At 43.2% G+C, this 17,191-nt stretch overlaps 1 long non-coding RNA gene across 1 annotated transcript; it reads right to left on the reverse strand.

Annotated features, from left to right (window-relative positions):
• Positions 1-5,506: 5,506 nt before the first annotated feature.
• On the reverse strand, positions 5,507-6,403 carry LOC129639042 (uncharacterized). The gene is made up of 2 exons (XR_008708139.1): positions 6,102-6,403; positions 5,507-5,920 (listed from the first exon to the last, which is right to left on the reverse strand). It is a non-coding gene; the product is annotated as an uncharacterized LOC129639042 (long non-coding RNA).
• Between the last annotated feature and the right edge of the window lie 10,788 nt (positions 6,404-17,191).

Genomic DNA, 17,191 nt, shown 5'->3' on the forward strand with positions numbered 1-17,191 from the left:
TGGACTTCAAGGAGATCCAACCAGTCCATCCTAAAGGATATCAGTCCTGAGTGTTCATAGGAAAGACTGATGTTGAAACTGAAGATCCAATATTTTTGCTATCTAATGCGAAGAGCTGACTCATTGGTAAAGACCCTGATGCTGGGAAATATTGAGGGAGGAGGAGAAGGGGACGACAGAGGAAGAGATGGTTAGTTGGCATCACCAACTCAGTGGACATGGGTTTCGGTGGACTTCACGAGTTGGTGATGGACAGGGAGGCTTGGTGTGCTGCGGTTCATGGTGTCCCAAAGAATCAGTCACGACTGACAACCTGAACTGACTTCCTCTCGGTCTTTCAGTGGAGACCAGTCGTTATGTCTTCCCATTTGTCTCTGCCTCTCCGAATTTAAGTGCATCAATTATCTATTATGGTCTTGAAGGGGTGATCTTGTGGGGGAGCATCACTGTACAGTCTGTACCATAGTCAGTGGGGGGTGGTGGTGGGCTGGGGCTGCATTTGATGGACCACAAGTCACATCTTTCCATAGTGTGTGCTAGCACCTATGGCTGGGAAGTTCAGTGGTACCAGGTCTGAAGCCAGATGTGAGGCAGAGACTTCCTTTTCCTCATTGGCTTTCGCTGTCCTACTGGGGGCAGGGTGGGATCCCAAGTTTCTTGAGCAGAAGCCCTGAATGTCAGGCCAGATCTGGCTGTGTTCCCTCAAGGATGTACGTTCCCCTTACCCAGCACTGCAACCCTTGCCACAGAGGGCCAAGAGAAGCATGTCCTGGTTGGAAAAATAACAAAAGGAGCAAATCTCCAGGCTGGCTGCTTACAGAGATCCAGGCTACCTCCAAAGTGCCATCTGTGCCATCATCATCAGTAGCATCTCCTTCACTGCTTAAACATACCTTCTGGTCTGAGATCTCTTGGTCCCTCACAGCTGATCACTTCCCCAGGCTTCTGCTATCCCTGCCCTTTGGAAGAGGGGTGCTATTGGGCAGGTGAGGCCGTTATGGGCTCTGGGCACATACTGGATTATCTGCTGTGGCAATCTGGCCTCCATCAGAAAGCAGGACTTCTCCTGATATGCTGCCTATATAGGTGCCCTCCATGAGCTTCACCCCGGCTCTTCCACCCACTAGCTGCCCTGGCCCACATGCACCTCTGTTTCCCACATCCTAGCTGTCTGCCTGGTCATGGCATCCCCTGCTCCAGGGCAGATAGGCCACACGGAGTAAGCAGGGTGTGTGTAAGTGTGGGCAGTTTTTGGGAAAACAGGCATTCACAAATGCAGTCTCAATCTGTCCTCTTTACTGTGGCTTGGGAGCAAGCCACTGACCACATGCTCCTGGAAAGGGGAGTCCGGGCTTCCCACAGACTTCCTGTTAGTCCACATAGCCCTGCAACCATCTAAGTGTGTTTCTCATCCCTTTGTCAGACCTCAGGACTTGTGTGTCCAATATATGGCTCGAACCACTCACACCCAGGGCATATCTCCAACCGTGTAATCTCCCTTATATTTTGAGTCCTCTCCCATGGGCACACATCAGGACTTGAATCATCCTTATCCCTTCATATCCTGTTCCCTGTGTATCTTTCATTGAGAGTAGGTTTGGGAATCTTTCTGCATTTTTCAATTAGTTTTTTGAGCTAATTGTTCTACATGTTGATGGATTTTTTTTTTTCATTCAAGTATATTTGATTTACCATGTTGTGTTTCAGGTGTACAGCAAAGTGATACAGCTTTACATATACATGTATTTGGGCTTCCCACTTGGCTCAGTAGTTAAAGAATCACCCTGCAATGAAGGAGATTTGGATTCAATCCCTGGGTTGGGAAGATATGCTCCGAGGGACATGACGAGCCTCTCCAGGATTCTTGCCTGGAGAATCTCATGGACAGAAGAGCCTAGCAGTCTACAGTCCATAGGGTCACAAAGAATAGGGCACATCTGAATCAACTGAGCTTCCACAGGCATACATCCATATAACTATTCCTTTACAAATTATTTTTCCATTTATGTTGTTACAGAATTTCTAGCAGAGTTGACTGTGGTTTTGTAGTAGGTCCTTGTTGTTTATCTATTTTATATATAGTTGTGTGTATATATATGTTAATCCCCAACCCACAATTCTTCCCCGCGCCCCAACTTGCCATTTGGTAATGATCACCTTGGCTTCTATGTAGATGTGTTTTTGATGTTCTTTGGGGGAGGCAGTTTAATCGTTTGAAGTTGTCCTATTTTTATATTTTTGCTTTTGTTTCCTATGCTTTCGGTGTCACATACAAAAAATTACTTCTAAGACCAATGCTTACAACTTCTCCAGGATGTTTCCTTCTAGTTGATTTATAGTTTCAGAACTTGCATTTACATATTTAATCAACTTTGAGTTTAGATTTTTTATGTGGTATAAAATAAGGGTCCTATTTCAATCATTTGCATTCAGATTTCTGGATGCCAACGGCAATTAAATTAAGAGATGGTGAGGTGAAACTTAATCATGATCATCTCAAGGCAGTAATGAGTGACAAGGCTGTCGGAAAGGCCCTGGAGTGAGGGACTTGGCCAGGAGCATGCAAAGTTTAGGGACTCCCACTTGATTCCCGCTGAAACATGGATGTCATCATGGGCAGATGAGTTCTGACCTAGGCACATAGACTTGCTCTTGACCTCTGTCAATCAATAGAAGCCTCTGGGCCAGCAGGATTGTGCACTTATCAGGAGTCCTTGGGCACTGCTTTGGCCTTTGCATTTGGTGACATGCAAATGGGTTTTCTTAATACAAAGACATAGAGCTCCTCTTGACTACTGATAAAATGACCTTCTCATTTAAGTTCCTTTGACATAGAGCTCCTCTTGACTACTGATAAAATGACCTTCTCATTTAAGTTCCTTTGACCTCTGATCCACTCTCTAGTTTATGGTTTTTACTACATTTTCAAACCAATTATTGGACATAATTGGAAGAAGAGAGTGATTTTCTCCCTTACAGTCTTAGATAATCAAGCTTCTGATGATACTTTGTATCACCACATTGTTGATTTCTATTCCGTTTACCTCTCTGGCATGCATTTCTGATAAGATACATACTCAAAAATCTATCCTACAAACTGCGTGTAATGAACTGCAAATGGTTAGAGAATGTGAAAATTTTAATACACAGGAGAATGATTAAAACATTTCCTTGGGATGTGACCATTCGGCTGGCCTCAGATGGTTGCTAGTTTCTGAGTCACAGAAGATAGGATGGACACAGGCATAGAGTTTAGTAGAAGGTCTTAGGGAAATCAATGTTTCAACTAATAGAGGTTGTTATGGCCACAGCTAGAGGGGTCAGTTGGAATCTATTCATGTCGAACCGGTATAAGTGGAAGTATAAAGAGTTCCTACTACTCTTTGTGAGTGCTAATGAGCAAAACCCACCCTCATCCAACACAGCGTTTGCAATAGGACTTTTCATGTTTGAATCACAATATACTGTCCTTTTCCAGGAGAGCTATAGGCATCTAATATTGATCTATTGTTGTTGACCTAAATGGATATACCCTTTCTCAACTCATGACTTAGTGTTTATGTTTTTCTCTTTTAACCCTAAGAGTCTTTGGATCCTTTTTAAACTCTATGCATCCTCAATTCTTTCTGCAAGATGGCAGTATATCCACGGATATTAAACTACATACCAGCGCTACTTTAGGGAAACAAGGCCCTCTAAACTCCACTTTTGGTCCACCTCAGGAATTTCCTGATAGCTCACTTGGGAAAGATTCGGCCTGCAAAGCTGTAGACATCAGTTCAAATCCTGTGTAGGGAAGCTCTGCTGGAGAAAGGGTAAGATACCCACTCTAGCATTCTTTGGCTTCCCTGGTGGCTCAGCTGGTGAAGAATACGCCTTCAGTGTGGGATGCCTGAGCTTGATCCCTGGGTTGGGAAGATCCCCTGGAGTAAGGAAAGGCTAACCACTCCAGTATTCTGGCCTGGATAATTCCATGGATTGTATAGTCCATGGGTCACCAACCATAGGACATGACAGAGCAACTTTCACTTTCAGCTCTTCAGGCCTAGTAATCTGTTACCTTCCCCTAACAGCAGGTATTTCAGTCAATCCTGAAACAGGGCATTAAAGTGTGATAGTGTTAAATGGTGATAATATATACAGATCTGGAATCACAGCACCCACCTATCAGGGCTCTCTGTCCATATCATCCTGGTAGCTGCTTACCTGACTGATTTTTGCAGGCAGAGTTGATAGTTCTCCCACTTCCTTTGAAACGACAACAAATCCTGTGTCTCCTTCACTCTTAATGATTTTAAATCACATTCAGTGACTGACTTTGAATCATCAACTATGTCTCTCAGGAGTTAAAGTGCCAGAGAGATTTAACTAGGGAGCTACAATCCAGATAAAAGATACCGTAGCATTGACTTAAAATCTGAACTCAACTCTTTTGATGCTGATGGTGAAACTCTGTTTTAATTGTTTCTTAAATGTTTTCTGAAAACACATGGGATTCCTCTAGTAGAGTATCTGCCTTATATATCTCCATATTTGATTGACTACTCCTTGAAACTCTTCAAACACTTCAAAATTAAGGTTAACACCAAATTAAATATTCAATACTCTTCTTTTTAAACCATGAAAACTTGTAGAATGTGGAATAACAAAAGAGTATATTGGGGAAGAATGTTTTACGACGTTAGTTATTTAGAAATACTAGGGGATGGTGATAAATATAAGACCAGCTTTTACCCAGTCTTATATTAATACTTTTATCAAAAGTCTCTGTCCTGACTATTCTGGCTGTCCAGTGGTTAGGACTCCATGCTTTCTCTAGAAGCAGAACCGGTTCAATCCCTGGTCAGGGAACTAAGATCCCAAAAACTGCATGGTGCCCCCCACCCCAAAAACATTATCTGTATGTCGTGATCCTGTTAGCCATCGGCACCAGGATTTGGCCAGGTCCACTGCCCTGCCCTTGGGAACACACTGCTTCCACAAATTTCTAAGGATAACAGTGGCCTAAGTGATATTTGGTCTGATCCCTCCAAACATTATTTTAATCTTTGGGAGTGCTCATTGTGGGTTAGTTTCATCAGCATTTTGTGCCTCCTGAGCACCTTTAGCTTATAGCATAGGTGAATTATGCAACAAAGCCCGTTATGACGTAAGGTACCAGGAGGTGATTTCTGCCTGCCGCACTCAGGGTAACTATGACATTCACCATCCCCATGTGAAGCCCTCTTCCCCTCTGGGTTCTGGCAATCTAGACCCTAATGTCACTCCACACCCCAAACAATGGCAGGAACACTGCACCACTACTCCTTGCAGCTGAGATCAATTGTTATTCACCTTCAGTGCAGACTCCTGACCCAGTCGAGACCTGTGATCTCTGGCTAACTGGGGACCTGAGAATCTGTTCCCTCAGCTCTTGCGACCCCATATCCCTCCCAACTCAGGTGCCCACCTCTTATCTTCCTTCCCTCCTTTCCCATTAGAAAATTCACACACACACACAAATATCATCTTTTTACCATTTGATGTGTATTTTAATCGCAGCCATCAGTTTCCTATGTTAGTGTGAGAGTCAGTCTTTTCCGGGTTGGCCATTTATAAGAAAGCAGACCTCTGGAGACACAATTCTAAATGTCTGACCTTCTATTCAGTTACTGGCTGCTCAGCTTTTACTTCTCAAGGGTCTCTCATTCTGAGGTGGCTGAGCGTAACTTCTCTGTTGATTCTGCCTCCTTCTTTGATTCTGCCTCATATTTTGGTACTCTTTTCGGCTTTGATTCATTTTTTTTATTGCAGAGGAACAGAAAAAACTGTTTGGTTTTCTTGTTTTCTTCACCTTCTTCGACTGAATGGCGTATGATCGGATTATCTTTCTCAGGGTTTCTTTTAGAGGTCTTCCAACCCTCATGGTCATATTCCGAGCCTTGAAAGACAAGAGAAGGTTATTAGATTTGATGAAAGGGTATAACATCTGAGTTTGAAGGGAGATTTCATGAAAAGGGATGTCAGCTGGTGAGGGCTTTTGTGGCAGGTAAGGGCAGTGTAGAGTTCTTGTGCAGGAAAGTCAATGGAGAAAGTGGGGAGCATAGAGGGAATCATCTTACCTTCACAATGCCTCTGTATCTCTGTGGACAAAGGGCCTTCTTTCATCCTTTCACCATTGTACAATACCACATGGAAACTCTTCTTGGCTGCCGTGGCTTCCTGGTTACCTTATGATGAGAGCATGGCATGGCCTAACCCAGAATCTCTGCCTCTGACCTCCCTATATATACCTTCTCAGAACAATGAGGAGCCACACCCTTCAATCTGATTGGTCAGCTAGGCACTCCGCCAGCCAATGGCGGCTTTGGGGTCTTAGACATTATAATGTACCACTGTGCCCATCAACATGGGTTATTGGGTGCTGAGGGAGGCCAGGATACAACTTTCTCACCCCTGAAACCTCTGTGTGTCTGATTCTGGGGAGTGGTGATTTAGGGGCATGGTGTTTCTTCACATGACCCTCAGTCTTTCCTTCCTTGTCCTTTATTCTTTGACTTATATGTCCCCCTTCAACACTCCTGCCTCCTCCATCCCTGTATGAACCTCTACCAAACACTTTTCCCTCCAAATCTGTTCCTCAGAATCATCTTGTCATTTCATCTTTTGACAACCCTCTTCCTAGTGGGGGTTCTTGAGGGTCTTAAGTAACTTAAGAGAAAGCACTTAACATGGAAAAAGGTAATTAAGAACAGGTTGGATGTTTTTGCTACTCCAATGAGCTTTAGAGACCCCAAGATTTTGTGAATACTCAGTCTCTTGCCCCAAGGTCTATACATCATCTCCATAAAATTACATGTCAGAGCCATGAAAGTCATAAATGTCTCCTCCACTAATATTTTTGGGGAAACTTCAACTCTCAGTTTGAGTAGGAAAACTCAACTTGCCCCATCTACCATAAATACATTCTCGATTAAAAAACAAAGAATGTAAAGTGCCCAAAGGCAAGAGTCAGATGAACAATGCACCACTGTCTCTTGACAGAATCACTTCCCCAGTGGCCCCTCATTGACAGGTATCATCAGGTAGGGCCCAATGTGGAACTGAGCAATAGCTGAGCAGGAGAAGTACCAGTAGGTATCTCACTGATAGTTGGTTGCTTATTGGCAAGGCTGAGCGATGCACTGTCCAATTGCTGGGCAAGACCTGTTGCTTAGAAACAGGATGTGGAGTAATAGGGCAAAGTGATGGCTACCTGCTAATGGCTGTGCTCATGCTGCTCTGTTCCATAAGGATACGTTGGGTCCAGTGTGCTTTAATCTTTTTGATTAACTCTTTTCCCACCACAGATTTTAATTTCACAGGCTTGTTTAACTTTTGTACATCATTCTTTTCATTGTATTGCCAGGCATGCCAGGCAGCAGTGCTTATCTATATGCCCCTCCAATAGCTGTCACATGATTGCATGTGCGGCATATATTATAGCTAAAATTTCAAAGCCAACAAGAATGTCAAGGCCAGCCCAGCTTGAGAGCTACTTTGACAAACCTTAACCTCACAGTGATTCTTTTTCTATTCACAATGTAACAGAGCAGAGTGAGCACAGCCCTATGCAGTTAGCCATTGATGTGCTTCATTTCAACCCACCCTTTTCCTAGGCAACAGGTGTAGCTCAGCCTTGCTTGGTGCCTCAGATGGCCCCATTCACAAGAGCCAACTGTCAATGAGTGACCATTCGTTGTCCTGCTCAGCTATTGATCAGCACCACAGTGGGCCCTGCCCCTCAGTTACTCTCAAGAATGGAGTATTGGGGAAGTGATTAAAGAAGGGTGGTGTGATGGTCATCAGCTGGAACATGAGAGAAGAGACAGATTCAGGCATTCTTTTGCAGGGCTTGAAGAATTACTTGAACGGGATGTAAGATGAGTGGAATAGTGCAGTACTTTGAGCATTCTTTGGCGTTACCTTTCTCGGGGATTGGAGTGAAAACTGAAATTTTCCAGTCCTGTGACCACTGCTGAGTTTTCCAAATTAGCTGGCGTATTGAGTGCAGCACTTTCACTACATCATCTTTCAGGATTTGAAATAGCTCAACTGGAATTCCATCACCTCCAATAGCCTTGTTCGTTGTGATGCTTTCTAAGGCCCACTTGACTTCACATTCCAGGATTTCTGGTCCTATGTGTGTGATCACACTATCATGATTATCTGGGTCATGGAGATTTTTTTTTGTAAAGGTTTTCTTGGTATTATTACCACCTCTTCTTAATATCTTCTGCTTCTGTTAGGTCCATAATATTTCTGTCCTTTATCGAGCCCATCTTTACATGAAATGCTCCCTTTCTATCTCAAATTTCCTTGAAGAGATGTCTAGTCTTTCCCATTCTGTTGTTTTCCTCTATTTCTTTGCATTGATCACTGAGGAATGCTTTCTTATCTCTTCTTGCTATTATTTAGAGCTCTGCATTCAGATGCTTATATCTTTCCTTTTCTCCCGTGCTTTTCACTTCTCTTCTTTTCACAACTAACTGTAAGGCCTCCCCAGACAGCTCTTTTGGTTTTTGGCATTTCTTTTCCATGGGGATGGTCTTTATCCCTGTCTCCTGTACAATGTCACGAAACGCCGTCCATAGTTCATCAGGGACTCTGTCAGGTGTAGTCCCTTAAATCTATTTCTCATTTCCACCGTATAATCATAAGGGATTGGATTTATGTCATACCTGAATGGTCTAGTGGTTTTCCCTACTTTCTTCAATTTAAATCTGAGTTTTGCAATAAGGAGCTCATGACCTCAGCCACAGTCAGCTCCAAGTCTTGTTTTGCTGACTATATAGAGCTTCTCCATCTTTGGCTGCAAACGATATAATCAATCTGATTTCAGTGTTGACCATTTGATGATGTCCATGCGTAGAGCCTTTTCTTGTGTTGTTGGAAGAGGGTGTTTGCTATGACCACTGAGTTCTATTTGCAGAACTCTATTAGCCTTTGCCCTGCTTCATTCCATACTCCAGGGCCAAATTTTCCTGTTACTCCAGGTGTTTCTTGACTTCCTACTTTTGTTTTCCTGTTCAATATAACATAAAGGACATCTTTTTTGGGTGTTAGTTCTAAAAGGTCTTGTTGGTCTTCATAAAACCACTCAACTTAAGCTTCTTCATCATTACTTGTTGGGGCATAGACTTGGATTACTGTGATATTGAATGGTTTGCCTTGGAAACAAACAGAGATCATTCTATACTTTTTGAGATTGCATCCAGCTACTGGATTTTGGATTCTTTTGTGTCCATGATGGATACTCCTTTTCTTCTGAGGGATTCCTGCCCACCGTAGTAGATATCATGGTCATCTGAGTTAAATTCACCCATTCCAGTCCATTTTGGTTCACTGATTCCTAGAATGTTGACTTTCTCTCTTGCCATCTCCTGTTTGACCACTTCCAATTTGCCTTGATTCATGGACTTAACATTCCAGGTTACTATGCTATATTGCTCTTTATAACATTAGACCTTTCTTCTGTCTCCAGTCACATGCACAACTGGGTGTTGCTTTTGCTTTGGCTCAATCCCGTCATTCTTTCTGGAATTATTTCTCCACTGATCTCCAGTAGCATACTGGGCACCTACTGACCTGGGGAGTTCCTCTTTCAGTATCCTATCATTTTACATTTTCATACTGTTCATGCGGATCTCAAGGCAAGAATATTGAAGTGCATTGCTCTTCCCTTCTGCAGTGGATCAGATTCCGTCAGACCTCTCCACCATGACCTGCCCAACTTGGGAGGCCCCACAGGGCCTGGCTTAGTTTCATTGAGTTGGACAAGGCTGTGGTTCTAGTGTGATTAGATTGACTAGATTTCTGTGATTATGGTTTTAGTGTGTCTGCCCTCTGATTTCGTCTTGAAACATCTACCATCTTACATGGGTTTCTCTTACCTGGATCTGTGGTAGCTCTTCACGGCTGCTCCAGCAAAGCGCAGCCACTGCTCCTCACCTTGGACGAAGTATATCTCGTTACTGACAAGTCTCCTAACCTTGAACTCCTCTAGTCCCTCCTGTGCCCATGCAGCCATCACTCCATGGATGTGTGGTATCAGTCCTGATTATTCACTAGAAGGACTGACGCTGAAGCTGAAACTCCAGTTCTTTGTCCACCTGATGCAAAGAACTGTCTCATTGGAAAAGATCCTGATGCTAGGAAGGAATGAAGGCCAATAAGAAGGGGATACAAGAGGATGAGATGTTTGGATGGCATCGAGGATTCAATGGACTTGAACTTCAGCAAGCTCTGGGAGTTGGTGATGGACAAGGAATCCTGGTGTACTGCAGAACTTGGGGTTGCACACAGTCATACACAACTGAACAAATGAAATGAACTGATTGCCATAGGGAGAATGCTTTGAACACAGTTCTTCACGTGTCTCAAAATGGAACACAAAAAGATATTTCGTTAACATGGAAGATAAGGATCGTTCGCAGCATCTATGTGTGTGTGTGCAAGTTTGTGTGTGTTTGTGTGAGAGAGAGAGAAATAGAGAGAGAGAGAGAGAGAGATGGGGAAAGAGGTGGGGATGTTCGAACAGACTGCATGATGGAGCAGTTTGACAGGAAGTGTTTCTTTTTGTAGTGAGCTGATTCTTAGAAGGAGCTGTTAAAGGAGTCAGAAATGTCTGACTCTTAGCGCTTGCTCAAGAGCGGGGGAAAGCTGATATTCAGAGGAGAGAAGCATGGCTAAAGATTAAGCTTAGTCGGTGGGTATGTTATGGATGACTGTGAGCACTTGGCAAGTCTCTGCTGTTGTTTAAGAGAGGCCAAATCAGCCCTTTGACAGTATGGTTGCTATCAAAATTGCAAATCCATGTGCTTGATGCAGAGTGAGGCTCATCAAAACTAAATGTTAGAGTTTGGAACAGGGAAAGGTTTATTACAGATTCATACAAAGATGTGGGTAGCTCTTGCCCTAAGAACCCAAAGTTACTGAACGTTTTCAATTAAGTACATTTAAAAGTAAATGTTAGAGAGAGTTGTGGTAAGTTCTTACAGACTTCTTGGTGTCACATCCTTTGTACTTAAAGTTATGTCATGGTCAGGTAATAATGTTTCTATCTATCTCTACCAGATGAATGTTTTTTTCTGTCATTCTTGCCCTGTCAAGAGAGGACAAAGTCTCAAGGCACAACTTTCACCTTGAAATGTCCCATCCTGGATAAGCAGTAACAGATCTCATTTGGCAGCTCCTTCAGGGCAAGGTTCCTACATTCTGCCCAGCTCGCATCCTTGATGGGACCAGGCACCCTACCCAATAGGTCCTGTCTCCTCAGGCTGTCCAAGTGAGGAGACCAGTTCTCAGAGACTGAGGCCCAGGAAGATGGCCACTGATTGTAGGTTGCAGAGACAGGGATGGGGAGAGGTTCTCCGCTCCTCAAGGCCTGGGCCAAGGCTACAGGAGGGCCTTCGTGAGGGCTCTGGAGCACTACAGGATGTCATCCCCAGTCTATTCCCTGGGACCTCAACCTCACCCACTGGCCCAAGGCTGGATGATGTCCAGGCCCTCCAAAAGAATGCCTGAATCTGCGTCTTCTCTCAATTTCCTGCTGATGTACACCAAAAGACCCTTCCTTAATCACTTCTCCAATACTCCATTCTTGAAAGTAACTGGGGGCACGACCCACTGTGGTGCTGACCAATAGCTGAGGAGGACATCGAATGGTCACTCATTGACAGTTGGCTGCTTGTAAATGGGGCCATCTGAGGCACCAAGCAAGGCTGAGCTACACGTGTTGCCTAGGAACAGGGTGGGGTGAAATGAAGCACATCAATGGCTAACTGCATAGGGCTGAGCTCACTCTGCTCTGTTACACTGTGAATAGAAAAAGAATCACAGAGAAGTTAAGGTTTGTCAAAGTAGTTCTCACGGTGGGCTGGCTTTGACATTCTTGTTGGCTTTGAAATATTAGCTATAATATATGCGGCACATGCAATCATGTGGCAGCTGTTGGAGGGGCATATAGATAAGCACTGCTGACTGGCATGCCTGGGAATACAATGAAAAGAATGTTGTACCAAAGTTAAACAAGCATGTGAAGCTAAAATATGCGGTGGAAAAGGAATCAGTCAAAAAGATTAAAGTATAGTGGACCCAACATATCCTTATGGAACAGAGCAGTATGAGCACAGCCATTAGGAGGTAGCAATTGCTTTGTCGTATTACTCCACATCCTGTTCCTAAGCAACAGGTCTTGCCCAGCAATTGGACAGTGCATCGCTTGGCCCTACCAATAGGCAACCAACAATCAGTGAGATACCTACTGGTACTTTCTTGCACAGCTATTGGTCAGCTTCACATCTGGTCCTACCTGATGACAATACTGTCAATGAGGGACCACTGGGAAGTGATTCAGTCAAGAGACAGTGGTGCATTGGTCATCTGACACTTGCCTCTGGGCACCTTACTTTTTTTTTTTTTTTTTTTTTTTTAATCTGGAAATTATTTCTGGTAGATGGGGCAAGTTGAGTTTCCCTACTGAATATGAGAATTGAAGTGTTCCCAACAATATTAGTGGAGGATACATTTATGACTTTCATTGCTCTAATGTGTAATTTTATGGAAATGTTGCATAGACCTTTGGGCAACAGACTGAGGATTCACCAAGTCTTGGGGTCTCTAAAGCTCATTGGAGAAGCAAAAACATCCAATCTGTTCTTAATTACCTTTTTCCATGTTAAATGCTTGCTCTTAAGTTCCTTAAGGCCCTCAAGAACCCCCACTATAAACAGGGTCGTCGAAAGATGAAATGACTAGATGACTCTGCGGAGCATATTTGGAGTGAAAAGTGTTTGGTAGAGGTTCATACAGGGATGGAGGTGGCAGGAGTGTTGAAGGGGAACATATAAGTCAAAGAATAAAGTGCAATTAAGGAAAGTTTGAGGGTCATGAGAAGAAACACCATGCCCCTGAATCACCACCCCCTGAATCAGACACACAGAGGTGTCAGGGGTGAGAAAGTTGTATCATGGCCTCCCTCAGCACACACTAAACCATGTTGATGGGCACAGTGGTACATAGTGATGTCTAAGACCCCAAAGCCACCATTGGTGGGGGAGTGCCTAGCTGACCAATCAGATTGAAGTGTGTGGCTCCTCATTGTCCTGAGAAGGTATATATAGGGAGGTCAGAGGCATAGATTCTGTGTTAGGCCATTTCATGCTATCATCATAAGGTAAGCAGGAAGCCACGGGAGGCAGAAGAGTTTTAATGTGGTGTGCTTCAAGGCTGAAAGGATGAAATAAGACCCTTTGTCCACAGAGAAACAGAGGCAGTGTGAATGTAAGATTATTCCATCTATGCTCCCCATGTTCTCCATTGATTTTCTGCCCAAGACCTCTACACTGCCCTTGCCTGCCACAAAAGCCCTTATCAGCCCATATTCCTTTTCATGAAATCTCCCTTCCAACTCAGATATTATACCCTTTTCTCAAAACTAATACCCTTCGCTTGTCTTTCAAGGCATGGTGTATGACCATGAGGGTCAGAGGAACTCTAAAAGGAACCTTGAGAAAGAAAATCCGATCATATGCCACTCAGTCGAAGAAGGTGAAGAAAACAGGAAAACAAAACTGTTTTTTTCTGTTCCTGTGCCTGTAAGAAACTGAATCAAAGCCGAAAAGCGTACCAAAATATGAGGCAGAGTCAAAGAAGGAGGCAGAATCAAAAGAGGAGATATGCTCAGCCACCCCGGAAGGAGTGACCCTGGAGAAGTACAAGCTGGGCAGCCAGTAACTGAATAGAAAAGGTCAGACAGTTTAGAATTGTGTCTCCAGAGGTCTGCTCTCTTAGAAATGGCCAAGTAGGAAAAGACTGACTCTCACACTAACATAGTAAATGGATGGCTGCAATTAAAATACACATCATATGGTGAAAAGACTATATTTGTGTGTATGTGAATTTTCTGATGGGAAGGGAGAGAAGGAAGCAAAGAAGTGGGCACCTGAATGGGGAGGGATGTGGGTCCCAAGAGCTGAGGGAACAGACTCTCAGGTCGCCAGTTAGCCAGAGGGTAAAGGTCTCGACTGAGTCAGGAGTATGCATTGAAGGTGAATAACCCTGATTAACAATTGATCTCAGTGGCAAGGAGTAGTGGTGCGGGGTTACTACCATTGTTTGGGGCATGGAGTGACTTTAGGTTCTATATTGCCAGAACCCAGATGGGAAGAGTGCTTCACATGGAGATGGTGAATGTCATACTTCCCCTGAGTGAGGCAGGCAGAAATTACCTTCTGGCCACTTACGTCATAATGGGCTTTGTTGCATCACTCACCTATGCTGTCACCTAAAGGTGCTCTGGAGGCAAAAAATGCTGATACAACTAAAACCCAAAATTAACCCTCCCAATGATTAAAATAATGTTTGGAGGGTTTAGAGCAAATATATTTTCGGCCAATATTATCCTAAGAAATTTGTGGGAGCAGAGTGTTCCCAAGGGCAGGGCAGTGTAGGTGGCCCAATCCCGGGGCAGATGACTAACAGGATCATGACACACAGATAATGTTATTCGCTGGGGTGCACCATGCAGATTGTGGGATCTTAGTTCCCTGAACCGGGACTGAACCGGTTCCCCTTCTAGTGAAAGCATGGAGTCCTAACCACTGGACAGCCAGAGAAGTCAGGACAGAGACTTTTGAAAAAGTATTAACATAAGACTGTGTAAAAGCTTATCTTATATTTATCACCATACCCTAGTATTTCTAAATAACTACAGTCGTAAAACATTCTTTCCCAATAAACTCTTGTTAGTCCAAGTTCTACAAGTTTTCATGGTTTAAAGTGAGGAGTATGGAATATTTAATTTGGTGTTAACTTTAATTTTGAAGTGTTTGAAGAGTTTCAAGGAGTAGTCAATCAATTATGGGGATATATATGGCAGAGTCTCAACCAGAGGAATCCCGTGTGTTTTCAGAAAACATTTTAGAAACAATTAAAACAGAGTTTCACCATCAGCATCAAAAGAGTTGAGTTCAGATTTTAAAACAATGCTACTGTATCTTTTATTTGGACTGCAACTCCCTAGTTAAATCTTTCTGGCACTTTAACTCTGAGAGACACAGTGGATGATTCAAAGTCAGTCACTGAATGTCATTTAAAATCATTAAGATTTTAATGGGTTTGTCGTCCTTTCAAAGGAAGTGGGAGAACTATCAACTCTGCCTGTGAAAATTAGGTAAGCAGCTACCAAGATGATATGGACAGAGAGCCTGATAGGTGGGTGCTGTGATTCCTGATCTGTATATATTATCACTATTTAACATTATCAACCTTTAATGTCCTGTTGCAGGACTGACTGAAATACTTGCTGTTAGGGGAAGGTAACAGATTACTAGGCCTGAAGAGCTGAAAGTGAGAGTTGCTCAGTCCTGTCTGAGGGTTGGTGACCCCATGGACTATACAGTCCATGGCATTCTCCTGGCCAGAATACAGGAGGGGGTAGCCTTTCCTTACTCCAGGGGATCTTCCCAACCCAGGGATCAAGCCCAGGCATTCCACATTGAAGGCAGATTCTTCACCAGCTGAGCCACGAGGGAAGCCAAAGTATGCTAGAGTATGTCGCTTATCCCTTCTCCAGCAGAGCTTCCCTACACAGAAATTGAACTTATGTCTACATCTTTGCAGGCAGAATTTTTCCCAAGTGAGCTATCATTAAAGTCCAGATGTGCAGGTTAGAGGACCAAAAGTGGAGGTTAGAGGGCCTTGTTTCCCTAAAGTCGCGCTGGTATATATTTTAATATTCGTGGATATACTGCCACCTTGCAGAAAGAATAGAGGATGCATAAAATTTAAAAAGGATCCAAAGACTCTTAGGGTTAAAAGAGAAAAACATAAACATTAAGTCATGAGTTGAGAAAGGGTATATCCATTTAGATCAACAACAATAAATCAATATCAGACCCCTGTAGCTTTCCTGGAAAAGGACAGTATATTGTGATTCAAACTTGACAAGTCCTATTGCAAATGCTGTGTTGTATGGGGGTGGGGGGGTTGCTCATTAGCACTCATAAAGTGTAGTAGAAACTCTTTATACTCCCACTTATACAGTTTTACTAGAAATAGATTCCAACTGACCCCTCTAGCAGTGGCCATAACAACCTCTATTGACTGATACAATGAATTCCCTAAGACCTTCTACTTTCCTCTATGCCTGTGTCCATCGTATTTTCTGTGACTCAAAAAATAGCAATGATCTGAGGCCAGCCGAATGGTCACCTCCCAAGGAAATGTTCTTAATCATTCTCTTGTGTATTAATATATTCACGTTCTCTAATCACTTGCAGTTCAGTACATGCAGTTTGTAGGATAGATTTTTGAGTATGTATCTTATGAGAAATGCATGCCAGAAAGGTAAACGGATTAGAAATCAACAGTGTGGTGATATAAAATATTATCAGAAGTTGGATTATCTAAGAGTCTAAGGGAGAGAATCACTCTCTTCTGCCACGTATGTCCAAGAATCAGTTTGAAAATATAATAAAAACAATAAACTAGACAGTGGATCAGAAGTCAGAGGAACTTAAATGAGAGGCTTATTTTATCAGTAGTCAAGAGTAACTCTATGTTTTCATATGAAGACCACCCTTTTGCAGGACACCAAATGCAAAAGCCAAAGCAGTGCCCATGGACTCACCCTGAGTGCACAATGCTGTTGTCCCAGAGGCTTCTCTTGATTGTCAGAGGTCAAGAGCAAGTCTATGTGCCTAGAGTCAGAACAAATCTGCCCAGGATCACATCCACGTATCAGCAGGAATCAATTGGGGGTCTCCAAACTTTACATGCTCCTGGCTAAGTCCCTCACTCCAGTGCCTTTCCTTCAGGCTTGTCACTCATTACTGCCTTAAGATGATCATGATTAAGTTTCACCTCAACATGCAAAAGATTGAAATAGGACCCTTCCCTTATACCACATAAAAAACAAAACTCAGAGTTGATTAAAGATTTAAATGCAAGATCTGAAACTATAGATCATCTAGAAGAAAACATCCTGGAGAATTTGTAAACATTGGTCTTAAAAGTGATTTTATGGATGTGACATCGAAAGCATAGGAAACAAAAGCAAAACTAAAAAAGTAGGACGACATCAAAGGATTAAACTGTCTCCCCCATAGAACATTCAATACACATTTACATAGAAGCAAAGATGACGGTTACCAAATGGCAAGTTGGGGGG

Source organism: Bubalus kerabau, chromosome X, assembly GCF_029407905.1.
Source record: "Bubalus kerabau isolate K-KA32 ecotype Philippines breed swamp buffalo chromosome X, PCC_UOA_SB_1v2, whole genome shotgun sequence".
Lineage (NCBI taxonomy): Eukaryota > Metazoa > Chordata > Mammalia > Artiodactyla > Bovidae > Bubalus > Bubalus kerabau.